This window comes from Natator depressus, chromosome 3 (assembly GCF_965152275.1).
Source record: "Natator depressus isolate rNatDep1 chromosome 3, rNatDep2.hap1, whole genome shotgun sequence".
In the NCBI taxonomy this organism is placed as follows: domain Eukaryota; kingdom Metazoa; phylum Chordata; order Testudines; family Cheloniidae; genus Natator; species Natator depressus.
In genome coordinates, this window is record NC_134236.1 from 63,851,261 (window position 1) to 63,863,672 (window position 12,412).

At 39.3% G+C, this 12,412-nt stretch overlaps 1 protein-coding gene across 3 annotated transcripts in view; it reads left to right on the forward strand.

The window, feature by feature from the left end:
- The window catches only part of BCKDHB (branched chain keto acid dehydrogenase E1 subunit beta), a 289,050-nt gene that overhangs the window by 224,545 nt on the left and 52,093 nt on the right, over positions 1–12,412 (forward strand). Inside the window, exon 10 of one of the 3 annotated variants that reach the window (XR_012638787.1) lies at positions 4,676–4,841. The exons of the other annotated variants lie outside the window; for them this stretch is intronic. The gene's annotated coding sequence lies outside the window, so the exon portion shown is untranslated. The remainder of the gene's footprint in view (positions 1–4,675; positions 4,842–12,412) is intronic. 3 annotated transcript variants of the gene reach the window in all.

Sequence of the window (12,412 nt, forward strand, 5' to 3'; positions counted from 1 at the left end):
AGGACTTAAAAGTTAAAGGGGCCTTAGGCTGGCTGTGTGTGGGGGGTGACCATGGCACCCCCCCCCTGACCAGGACCTGGGCAGTCACTCATTCACCCACCTACGAGGCCAGCCCTGCCCCCCCACCAAGTGATGACCCCCATACCATGTCACCCTCACTTCTGCACTGCTGCTGGTGGCAGCACTGCCTTCTGAGCTGGGCTCCCGGCCAGCAGCCACTGCCCTCCAGCCACCCAACTCTGTGAAATCTGGTCTCCCCTACAATAGTCAGATTTTACAGGGAAGATCAGATTTCATGGTCTGTGATGCATTTTTCATGGCCATGAATTTGGTAGGGCCCTAATTATGATTGATATAATCACATACTCTTTTTGTGCAGTGCTCTTGCTTTATTGTGCAGTTTAAATGATGCACCATGAGTGAGGCAAAGTTGGATGTGTATTGGTGGAAGTAAAGGTCTTGTAAATTATCTATAATTGTGTAATTAAAGACTTCAGTGGAGCCACCAATTTTCTTAAAGTTAAGCACATGTTCAAGTGCTTTGCTGGATCACATGCCATAGTGCTCAGTACATTGCAGAACTGAGCCATATGTGGCTCTTTCCGAGTACTGTTGAGGATAACCATTTGACTTCATGATCTAAGGCACAATAGGGACATAAAAAGAGGGGAAGGGTGAAGGAATGGAACATGATGCACAGCTTTTATTGATGCGATATGAGAGACAGTATAAAATCCTGGTCTGAGCAGTCAGTGATTTCACCCACCAAGAAACTAGCTGGAACTTGTAAATTGGTAAGACAAAGGAAATTCTGACTGCTTTTAGACTGAGAAGCTTTGTTCATTTATGTTGTGATGAAGGCAATATTTCCAGACTTCTCCATGCAAGCCTGTCTAGCTTTTCCTTTGTCATCCTATGCTTTAAATGTATGTATTTAAAATTATTATTTATTTTGTGATCCTTATTTTCTCTCATAAACTGAATGAATGTTTGTTGTCTAGACTTGTGCTGGGCCTCCTGACCTTAAGGGAGGCAGATACAGGAGTGACAAAGTCACTAGTTGAGTTGTGTGGGGTCATTCTCAGTGTATGAGAATAAATGTATTATGCTGCCTCCCCCTGGAATCTGTACTCCCTGAGAAACCCACGGCTCTATCCATGATAATTCCTTGTCACATTTCCCACTAACCTGTTCATAGTGATAGTAACCATTTTCCCACTGCAAAGTAGTGAAATCTGTTATTTCAAAGTGTGTCCTTAAAAACAGTGACTATAGAGAATAAAGTATACGGCAGAATGGGATTTGGTGTTTAAGTGAGTGATATCATTAGAGTTTGTGTAGTTAGCAGCTTTTACTCATTGAGTAAAACTGTATACAATTAACTTAGGCTTGAATAGAGACTGGGAGTGGATGGGTCATTACACAAAGTAAAACTATTTCCTCATGTTTATACCCCCCTCCCTCCTCCCCACTGTTCCTCAGACATTCTTGTCAACTGCTGGAAATGGCCCACCTTGATTATCACTACAAAAGTCCCCCCCCCGCGCCCCGAAAGCTTATGCTCAAATAAATTTGTTAGTCTCTAAGGTGCCACAAGTACTCCTATTCTTTTTGCGAATACGGACTAACACGGCTGCTACTCTGAAACCTGTCATTGAGAAGAGACAGTGAAGTGAGTACTGAGATAAGGTTGCTCACTGTAGCTTGTGTTTGGTGGTTTTATTTGTGTGTTTGTATTGTAGGATGAATAATGATAAGCTTGTTGAATCAGTTCTTAAACTTTTTTCTATACTAATGTAATAGTTCTTCAAGTCTTACATCAAATTTTCTTACATTAAAGTTTTCACTTTTATGTACGTTAATAAAAATGCAGTTCCTCTGATAAGATTTTAAGATGTATTTCATGATCAGTTTAGTATTTCTTGCTATTATTTCCCTTCCTTACTTACAGAGGAAAATCTGCAAAAGGCACCACACTTGTATTTTTCAAACTAGATTACTTAGCCCATAAGAGGTGACTCAACGAGTCAACAGGCACAAGCTGACAAGGTGGGCAGAGATCTTGGCAAGCTCATACAAAATAAACAGCAATTAATTAACAGAAATATTGGGGTGGTCTGAATTTGCACACCAATCTTATGAGACAAACATTTGTGGTATGCAGTAGACACTCAGAACTGTCACTTATTTGAGAAACATTAAATGGGAAGAAGAAAAACTTTCTGCAATATTTCTCTGTTCTTACACACTTTTTCCAGAGTCACTGAATAAATCAGTTTGCTCTGCCCAATGCCAAGAAAATTCCTCTCCTAATTTTTGCCTCATCATTGCCCCATTTTAAACCTGTGTTGGTGGTGAGGCAGAGGACAGCATTTCTTCCACCCCCAGTAACATCCCCTTTGTCTCTTCCAGTCTGAACCGGTTTTCCTACTTTTGGCATGCAAGGATCCAGATGGATTCTTTTAAACTAGTTATGCACGTGTGCGAAGGCACAAGAAGTTTAACCCAGGACAGCAGAAAGTAGTTCAGTAGTAGGATATATTGAGAGAAGTGTATTCTTTGTGGTTATGTGACACTGAAATTTCTTGGCTGTGGAACAAATTAAAGGTTGGATTCATCTTAATCAATAGAGTGTATATTGTAAAGTACACTCTTGCCCTATTTATTAAGAATGTATTTCCTTGTGCTGGTATTTAATCTGGCACGCCAAATGTTCATTTGCCTAAGGCTGAACTCCAGTACCATTGTCATACTGGTACATGTATGTTTATCCACTGTGATTTATAACTTCAGTCAATGCGCTTGGCCTTCACTGCACAGATTCTGAAAAGAACCAAAATTATGGCCGCCGAAGCAGAACTGAAATGAATATGGGCCTTCATTTTTAATGTTTTTTCCCCTTTTAGTGGGTTTAGCATTTACATCTCACTCCAACTGTTAGAATTTGCTGTTCTAGAAAAAACAATGTGTTTTGTATTATGCTTTCTCTTTACGGTACAGTTTACAGCTGCAAAAATATAATTTTAATTCAGACTCATCTGATTAGAACCATGTTGTGCTTCTAACCATAAATTTACCATATCCCACAAAGTTGATACAAATGAGAAGTTTTTGATCCGTAATAAATTTGGGGGGGGGGGTAGCCTCCAAACCTCCCATGACTCAAGGACTTGTGTTTTCTGGGCTGTGATGTGGTGATCTTTTCCATTTTATCTCTAGTAGCTTATTATGGTTCAGTAACATCAGCATTTTTTAAACTGTTATGTAAACATAACTAATGATAGTTCAGGCAGCTATCTGAGTTATGAACTCTTCAGTAGTCATTTTAGATTGTTATAGTTGATACTGAGCAGGCCTATATATTATGCTGTCAAATCACTGACTTGGTGTTTAATTCAAATTAATATAAAAAATCCCTTCTGTTTTAATTGGCTTCACATTGCTTTTAAACCCTATGATTTTAACCTGACATAGATTGACTATGACAGGCTCTGCTGTAAAGCAGCAGCTCTGTAAAATAATTAAGGCATCGTGGAACACTTCTTTTCTGCTTCAAAAACCTAATAATGCAAGGTTTGATAACATTTTATTTTGCAGCATGATGAATAAACCAGAATGAATTATGGCTTTGCTTTGACTGCTGAATGGAAGTAGAGCCTCATGGTTAGCTGTCGATGTCATGCCCAATGATCCCTAGTAAAAGCATGGAAATGGTTCTTTTCTCTACTAATTTTCAGTTCATCATAGCAATAATAAACTTCTTGGGTTTGAAATCACTTGGCCTTTGGCCTCATTCCTCACAGCACATCAGTGGAGTGTGCTAATTCCCGCGAAATGGCTGGTTTTGAGCGACTATTTATTTACGTCATTGTGCCTGAAGTTAATAGAAAAAATAAGTGCTTGTCAGATTCACATACGTACTTAGAGATCACTCACTACATGGAATTTTTTTCTGAAGCACGTGCTGCACAGTGAAGCTTTTAGGTTTTGTAAAGCATTGATTCATTTAAAAAAATATTTTTTTTTGTTTCATATTTTGATACTTTCCTGTAGTTATCTTTTTATATTGATGATGTGGCTGAAGCAACATTATATGTAGGAATAGATGTACTTCATAATACAGTGCCATCTGGGCTTTCATGTAAGGGGTCCACTGTTGTCTTCCATATTATAAGTCATTTCTTCTCAGTGATGTATTTATTAATGTATAATATGTGTGTAAAATATACATTGACATGTACACATATATAAAATTATATAGCTATACATAGAAGGGTTGAGTGTGACCACTCCACCTCTGCACAGGTGTGTATTCGTGGTAGGAGTCACTCAGAAAAAGTCTCTTTTCTGTCAGTGTTTCTTGCTCCCTTGTGTGGTGGTTAGACACAGTTTCACTCCTTGCCTTTCCTGAGTGCCAGGATTGTTCCAAGCTACAGTTCTTGGCTACCCTAGCATGGCCTTGGAGGAGAAGGTAGAGGCTGTATTGATTTCTAGGCTAGCACAGGGAGATGTATGCTACACTCTTGCAAAGAGGTCTCCTGTCCCTGAGGACACTGCCTGAGTAAGTCTCTTATTGTAACCCATTTCTTAAAGCACAAATCTGGTCCAGTGAATATTGAGTATATTAGAATGATGCTGAGTTCTCAAGTGGCGGCTCTTCTCTCCCCACTTGCAGAGATTTCGGGGCCTGCAGAAAGGTACACAGCTGCTTATAGTCTAACTGTAATTGGTCTTCTGGGAGGAAGTGAAGTGTATGTACGCATCCACATATAGGACAGCAAGAGGCAAGAAACAATCCTGATCTGAACTGATTACAGCAAGGAAATGAGCTGGGGAAGCAGGTAATGTTGGATCATATTAAAGTAGTTCTGTATTAAAATCACAAATGAGTTTGATTCCCCATAGTTTAAATTCCAGGGTATTACTAATTAAGAGGTCTCTTGGTTTTTGGTACTGTTTCTCTCCCTCTATGTGTGAAACTTGCAAGCTGCTAATTGTGTTAATACATTCTAAGACAGAGTCTGTTCTCAAAGCATTTCTTTGTAACAACAACAACTCACACAGAGAGACTCAAAGCAATACTCTAACAACAGAAACAGTACCCAGAGACTCCCCGCCCTTTTGTTGTATTAATCTTGCTTTGTTAACAATTGTGATTAAAATAGAGATAGAGGATGTATGTGGATGGATGCTTGGTGTGGATAATAACTGAATGATCAGGGAGGTGCCAGCCTAAGAATGCAGTGTCCATCGGCTGAAGAAGGCGTCAAGTGGAAATAGCCAGAGGACCCCCGGAGGGCAGACTGGAATCCACCCAACAGTCTCAAGAATGGGAGAACCAAAGAACAAGATAACACCTGGCAGCACAGAGCCATCAGGAATGTGACATCTGCTGATTGATTCAGCAACAGCATGATGAAGCAATTCCCATAGACTGGCATAGGAAGAAATTCCTATAAAAATGGACTCTAGAAAGTGAGAACTTTGGGGTCTGATTCTGCAACCAACTTCCAGGAGCATCAGATGAGCATCTGACAAGGCCCTGCTCCCTCCTCATGTCCAGGCCACCTGGCCAGTGGCTTGGCATGAGCAACTCTAAGGCTGGTAGCTATAACAACACCCTTGCAGAACCTGTGTGTGTGTATGAATCAATGAATGTGTGAATAAATATGAGATTGAATGGAATGTTATAGCTATAACTGCTTACTATGATTCTTTCTGTATTCACAATAATTGAGGTATTTTGCCTTTTCCCCTTTAATAAGATCCTGCTGGTTTTTATTTTATTGGTATAACAGTAACATCCCATAATCCTCTACATCGGATCATGAGGGAACTACAGTTGGTTCCTTAACAACCCAATTCCCAGAGAATGATTCTCACTTCACATGAAGTTTCTATGAAACACTCAGTGATACCCTAGCTACCCATTGTTAAGACTGTAGGGTGCTACCTGCTGATACTACGTTCCTGAATGGTAGTTGTAGGACCAGGACTGTTCCCTAAGAAGAAAAGGCTTATCAATTTCAGTCACCTTCTGGTTGACTGGAAATAAAGATAATCCTAAGAAAGGAGGGACTATAAAATATGTTACATGCATTTCTGAGATCCTAACATGCCCAATGCTCTAGATTGCTGGTGATGGGTTACCCACCTACCCTACTTGCCGTAGCACTAGCATAAAAGAAAATGAACATGAAGCACTTTCCTGTTTCTACTAAGTACAGTAGCCACGCATAGGTATTTCCTACATTATAGATACCACCAAAGCTGCTTAAAATAGTTGTGCTGTGTTCGTCACAACACAGGAGTCTGAAAGCTCAATTTAAAATCTACTGGCTGTGCTACAGGTACTGCAGCCGAGGAAATGTCATTGAAAGACCTCAGTGTCACAGGTATCTGTATATGGAGGAGTTTTTGTTAATGTTATTTCTAGAAGGAAATTTAGATGATATCCTTACAGAGCACAAGAAAATTCTGTCTGCAATTATCTCACAAAGAGCAAAAGATGATGGAGAATTAATATTAAACATGTCTGAGTCAGATAGGAAAGTCTGCGTTTCAAAGAAGCTGCCAAAATTGAAATGTTCACTTTCTAAAACACATATAGCCCAAAACACTCTTCAAAAAATTAACAAGTTGTCTCTAAAAAAGCCAAAAAACATGTTTTCTTAATCTATATAGGGAAGTTTCTGATTTTGGAAAAATTTACCAGGGTAGCTGGAATAGTTCCTGAGATATGTTGGCTCGAAGGTGACTTTTCACTCACTGTCGTCAGAGAATTATTGCATTTTATCCAGTAGAGCAGGCGGGATGCTGATCACAGCGCTGCTCTTATTAATCAGCTAGACCACTGAGTCTGGAAATATGGGGGCTTCTTGATCCTAAGGCCCATGTGGGCGATACAGCATCCCCCTTAGATAGAAAACACCATCAGGGAGGTGGGGAGAGACATGCTGCTTTCCTCACTCCCATCATACTAAGTTTTTTAATTGAGCGACTATCCCAGAATGCTGGAGTTGTACTTGCTTTTAACAGTGGTTCTGGGGGTGACCTTGGGGATTACAGACCAGTGAGCCTAGCTACAGTACTAGGTAAAATGGTCACACAACGGTGATTAAACATACAATTATCAACAACCTAGATGACCTTATATGGTGAGAAGTAAAAGTTCGGGAGACCTCCAGGGGCACTTTCTTGGATGCAGTGTGGCTCCTCTGTCACAGCCTTAGTTTTGGCCCTAAATCACTGAGGGTGAAATTCTGGCCCCCCCATTTACATTAGTGGGAATTTTCATCATGAGTTCCTCCTTTATTAGTATCTCATCTCTTTTACTTCAGCATCTGCACTATAAGGTTGCTTGGCCCAAAATGCAACATCTTTTTCTTATCAATTGGCAGAGCAGTACAGTTTGGTGGATAGGGTGCTATTAAAACAAACACTTCCACATTCTCTTTTCTTTTTCTTTTTTTTTTTTACACACCCATTTTCTCTGCCAAAAACAATGTTAGCTGTCCTGAATGTAGGAACAACCCTATAGTAAATAAAGTAGTTTGCTCTCACAACTGAATGGATTAAAAAATGCTGAGACAGCATGTTGTGGTGACCAAATTTTATACTAAAAGTATCTTCACTGGATCCTTTTCAAAGGGTCCTTCTCACGTTAGGCAACATCCCTGGTGTACCTTCCTGACACTGATTTCAGTGAAGTTACCTCAGGGATGAATTTGGCCCATTGCATTTGGTAGGTCCCCATTTATATAACCCAATAAATAACTGGCTCTTGTTATAAATGTGGAGAAGTAAGTAAATCTGTATAGCAGCTATCCATTAGAATGTCATCATCAGCGGCCAGTAGAACATAAAGTAAATAGTGTATTAAATGTTATGCATTCTGCTGAGACGGCACTGTTAATTCTTTTCATAATGACACCTGTACTAAATCGATTGGCAGGAGCAGCAGCAAAGATAGGACCCTTCTTTTGAGTCACATGGGGAAAAGAACTGGTGCCGCTATTGTAGATTAGTTTTCCAAAAGAACAATAGACAATTTCATGAAGTGCACAACAGGTTAACAAATATGTCCTGTTTACTGAGCACTTGCTCAGTCCTCTGAATAAAAGGCCACTGTTGTGGGTCTCAAGTGAGGCACTCAGAAATGGAGATACCCACATTTCTGGGCATTTTTTGAACGTTTGGCTTTAATGTATTCTGTGATATTCTGCAGTTATCCTAACAGACTCCGCAACTTGGAGCCACTCACTGCTTAGTATTTCTTCTTTTAAAATAATTTTGAAAGTGGTAAAGAAAAGATTATGGCCTATTTTTTGTGTTTGTTTCTTTAAATATGGGTGCCTAAAATTAGGCTTCTAACTATATGTATTTTAGATACCTAAATATATGGCCTGACTTTCAAAAGTGCTGGGCATCCACAACTCCCAATGAAGCTCATGTACATTTCAATTGACTTCAGTAGGAGCTTCTGAGTGCTCATCACTGTTGAAAGCCAGGCCACTTATTAGATGCCTAAATATAGATTTAGGAGCATAACTTTTTTTTGTCAAAAATTGGTGCCTACTTAATCTAAATGTTTTTACATTTTTACTCTTGAAAATAAACAAATTAAATGATGCATTTATGGATAGGGCATTTAAATCTGTTTAAAAAAACTAACATAGACCTTAAAAAAAATCATATAATTACTTTCTTTTTACATCTTTCCTTTAAAAAAAAAAAAAAAAAGAAAAAAAAAGAAAGAAACAAGCATCACAACTCAATGACAGTGACATCAATCTACCTGGTTAATGTGTTGTTTCTATTCATGGGTGAAATTCTGACCCCACTGAAGTCGACAGGAGCTTTACCATTTCACTCCGTATCTTTAAAGTTGTTATCCTGCTGTGATGGAATTCAGTGGCAAAACTCCTATTTGTTTCAGGGGAAGGAGGATCAGGCTATTGAAAGTTACTTGGGAGAGTAACTCTGAAACAATGGATTTGAACTCAGTACTATATATATATATATATATATGAGTACAGTGAGCAGGATTTGACCTGTTATCTTCAGTCTGTTGATTTGTGTGTGTTCATTATTATAAAGTGTGTCTTAAGTCTCAGGTGCTTTATAAATAGTAAGAACACTTGTGTGTTCTTCATGAAGATTCCCTGAATTAAATCATTTATGGACAAGTAGAGGGATGCAGTTATTCCTGCTGGGATAGCAGGAGTTGCATGGTGAACAGCATTGTGTTTTACTCCTTCACGGTGAAATGATCTTGATAGGCTTTGCAGGGGTAGAGGTCAGATGTATATTCGCCTTGCAAATGTATTATACCTAGAATATACAGGTTTCAGAGTAGCAGCCGTGTTAGTCTGTATTTGCAAAAAGAAAAGGAGTACTTGTGGCACCTTAGAGACTAACAAATTTATTTGAGTATAAGCTTTCGTGAGCTACTGTAGCTCACGAAAGCTTATGCTCAAATAAATTTGTTAGTCTCTAAGGTGCCACAAGTACTCCTTTTCTTTTTTCTAGAATATACAGGAATTTGTTATTTTAAATGTACTTAGGATTTCTTTAGGAATAAGAAAAAATTAGAATTTGGAATGAACAATGCTTTCCCTTTTCTTCCTCTCTTTGATTATTTTCTCTACACATACTGTACTCTCCCCTCCCCCCCCCCCCAAGTAAGCATTATTAACGATGAGCTATGCACAATAGAGTTAGAGGCTGGTGAACAGAATAGCCCAGGATTACAGTAAATTGCCATCCAGACATCTTTCTCTACAAAAAGCAGTGAGTTTCATATCTGAGCAATGTTCAGATTTTAGTGAAGTAATCTGTACAAAGTTGCTTGTTCATTATATACCTTAGTTTGACATTTTTGACAGAGTATATGTGTACATAATTTTGATACTCTGTGAATAAAATCACGGTTTTTATGAGGAATTAATTATTTAGTTAAAATGCTAGGGATTTAGACATAGCAAACTTTACCCTGTATGCGATACGTGTAGGAGGATGGGATGTTAGATATTTTGGCAACTCTCAGAAGGTTATACTTTTGTGGGTTTGTAATAGAAGTTTTTTTTCTGATAACACTGTGTGTTGTGCACTGTATTTAATACACAGTGACAAGCTGATAAAAAGCAAGAGGAATGAATTAAAGTTCTTGTCCAGTGCTAGAGAAATTCTATCACTGACCGTTAGGTTTTCCCTTTACATTATCTACACCACAACTTGATACTGTCTACGTGTGTGCCAAAATTATCTGGTTTTGTTTAATAGCAATTTAAAGAAAAATACGGCATAGCGGAGTTAAGATGAAATGATAAACGGAAAAGATATGAGACATGCTATGAAAACTTTTATAATATGTACAGCTGCGCAAATTTGATTGGAAAAATTTAATGTTCGGTTACAATTTGCAGCGGTGGCAATGCAAACAGTGTTTGAAATAAAAAACAGTAGATGTTAGCAAGAATATAATCTTCCACTGCCAAAACTGATATTGTGCTGTATTAGTAGCTGGTAGCAGAAACAGATTAATAATAGAATATATTTAAAGAAAAACTCCAATGCAATATAGGAGATTCTAATCACTTCATCTAATTACAAATAAGAGTAAGAACATAAGAATGGCCATACTGGGTCAGACCAATGGTCCATCTAGCCCAGTATCCTATCTTCTGACAGTGGCCAATGCCAGATGCTTCAAAGGGATTAAACAAAATAGGGAAGTTATAAAGTGATTCATCCCCTGTCATCCATTCCCAGCATCTGGCAGAGTCTTAGGGACACCCAAAGCATGGGGTTGTATCCCTGACTATCTTGGCTAATAACTATTAATGGACCGATCCTCCATGAAGTTCTCTAATTCTTTTTTGAACCCAGTTATTGCTTTGGCCTTCACGACATCCCCTGGCAATGAGTTCCACAGGTTAGTACTCATTACCAAAGTTTGCACAATTTGGTCCTTACGCAAGTCCTGGATCTGCAACAGTTAGGATGAGTAGCACTTACTCAGATGAGTAGTCCCAATGATTTCAATATTGCAGAACAAACCTTGAGTTAATTTTGAACTATCTCAGGTCCCAGGTAAGTGGCTTCTACACACATGGGACTCTCAGTTGATTGAATAATAGTATCAGAGCCAGGGTAGCTGCAGAAGTGAGCTCTTAAAACTGAGCCATGACGTTTTCCTTTAATAAAAACAGAAGGAAGAAAGATTGAAAAGAGCTCAGAAAAGCTTGGAAATAACATTAGCAAAGGCTGTTGTTGATTCTTTACTGGACATACGGACTACAATCACAGCCTCACTCTGCTAGATACAAGATACTCGGTTGCAGTGAGTGAATAGTGTACATATACATTTCCCTTACTGTCAGAGCAGTGTGACAAATGCAAGGATTCTTGCACAGCTTCAAGGAAAGGAAGCTTTTTTTCACTCCAAACCATTGTAGGTTATCTAATATAAAGCTACTATAAGAAGTCCTCCAGAGTGATGTCAGACAAAAATCTTCATGAGAAGTGGGTAGCTGTAATTTTACCAACAGTAAATGAGAAAATAAAATGGGGCCTGTAGTCCAAAATATCAAAGCAGAGGTTTTCCTCTGTTAGAGTTCATACTTTAAGAACCAGTATCACCCGCAGTCTAAATCCACTGGCTTTACACTAGGGACGAACTTGGCAAATCCATTGACTTGAATAGAGAAACACCAGGGATAAATTTGGACAAAGACTGCTTTCTTCAGATGTATTCCTTCAAGGCCTGGTGTACACTTCGAGTTTGTCGGATTTAGCAGCATTAAATCCAAATTAACCCTGCACCCGTCCACACAACAAAGCCATTTTTTCAACATAAAGGGCTCTTAAAACTGATTTCTATACTCCTCCCCAATGAGGGGATTAGTGCTGAAATCGACATCGCCGTTTTGAATTAGGGTTAGTGTGGACTCAATTCGAAGGTATTGGCCTCCGGGAGCTATCCCACAGTGCACCATTGTGACCGCTCTGGACAGCACTCTGAACTCGGATGCACGGCCCAGGTGTACAGGAAAAGCCTCAGGAACTTTTGAATCTCATTTCCTGTTTGGCCAGGCGAGCTCATCAGCACAGGTGACCATGCAGTCCCAGAATCGAAAAAGAGCTCCAGCATAAACCGAACGGGAGGTACTGGATCTGATCGCTATATGGGGAGAGGAATCCGTGCTATCAGAACTACGTTCCAAAAGACGAAATGCCAAAACATTTTTAAAAACCTCAGAGGCCACGAGGGACAGAGCGTACATCAGGGAGGCAACACAGTGCTGTGTGAAACTTAAGGAGCTCAGACAAGGTACCAGAAAACCAAAGAATCAAACGGACGCTCCGGGACAGAGCCCCAGACATGCCGCTTCTACGGTGAGCTGCATGC